At 41.4% G+C, this 905-nt stretch overlaps 1 pseudogene; it reads right to left on the bottom strand.

The window, feature by feature from the left end:
• Positions 1–597: 597 nt before the first annotated feature.
• The window catches only part of LOC109392052 (CCA tRNA nucleotidyltransferase 1, mitochondrial-like), a 10,199-nt pseudogene continuing 9,891 nt past the window's right edge, over positions 598–905 (bottom strand).

The following is a 905-nucleotide window of genomic DNA, read 5'->3' as shown; positions in this document are numbered from 1 at the left end:
TAGATGTATTTATAACAAACCTCAGATGTCAGGATGTGAAGCTTAGGTACACTGTGATGAATCAAACACACGTGGTCCATATTTTCATGATGCTTCAAGCCTTAAACAAACACAAATTTACATGTATAATCATACATGTGCCATGAAATAAAAGACTAAAGACTATGAGAGAGTAAGACAAGAGGGACAAAATTTAGATTGTGGGATGGGTCAAAGCAGGCCTCTGTGGAGGAAATGACCTTTAATCTTTGACCCATGATAGGTGCAAGCCAAGAAAAGAATGAATGCAAAGTGTATTCTATGTGGAGGCTGGTAAAGCAGATGTAGTTTGAGGAACCAGGATATAGTTTGGGTCCCAATCCACTTATGAAGGGGAGCATGATGAAAGATGGTATTAGAGAAGGGACTGGAAGGGAACCTCCAGGATCTTGTGGTCATGTGACAGATTCTGTATGTTATCCTGGTACAATGGGGACCATAGGAATGTATTAAGCAGGGTAATGATCTAATGAGATTCAAGATTTTCAGATGACTTTCTAGCTGCTGTGTAAAGAATGAATTGGGATCAGGATGAGAAGCATGAGGAGGACATGGAGGTTAAGCAGGGAGACCAGTTGGAAGGTGATGAGAGGCCAGGTGGCTTGGCCTAGGGTGAAGGCAGAACTTAAGAGCACCTGCTGCTGGATGGATCACAGGTGGGAGGTCAATAAGGGAGGGACAGAAGATGAGTTCCAGGTTTCCTGCTTGAGCACCTGGGAAGAAAGTTAACAGGGCATCATCAGAGTGGTCTTAAATTGGTTATGGATTTCAATTGTTGCTGTTTTGGGTATTAATGCATACATTTTGGAAATTTTGCTTAGGATTTTCTATCTTGATTATTTTACTTCTATCAAGTTGCTTAGCTG

Source organism: Hipposideros armiger, unplaced genomic scaffold (assembly GCF_001890085.2).
Source record: "Hipposideros armiger isolate ML-2016 unplaced genomic scaffold, ASM189008v1 scaffold_312, whole genome shotgun sequence".
NCBI lineage: Eukaryota > Metazoa > Chordata > Mammalia > Chiroptera > Hipposideridae > Hipposideros > Hipposideros armiger.
The sequence above is the reverse complement of the archived record's forward strand: the minus strand, read 5'-3'. Positions and strand labels throughout refer to the sequence as shown.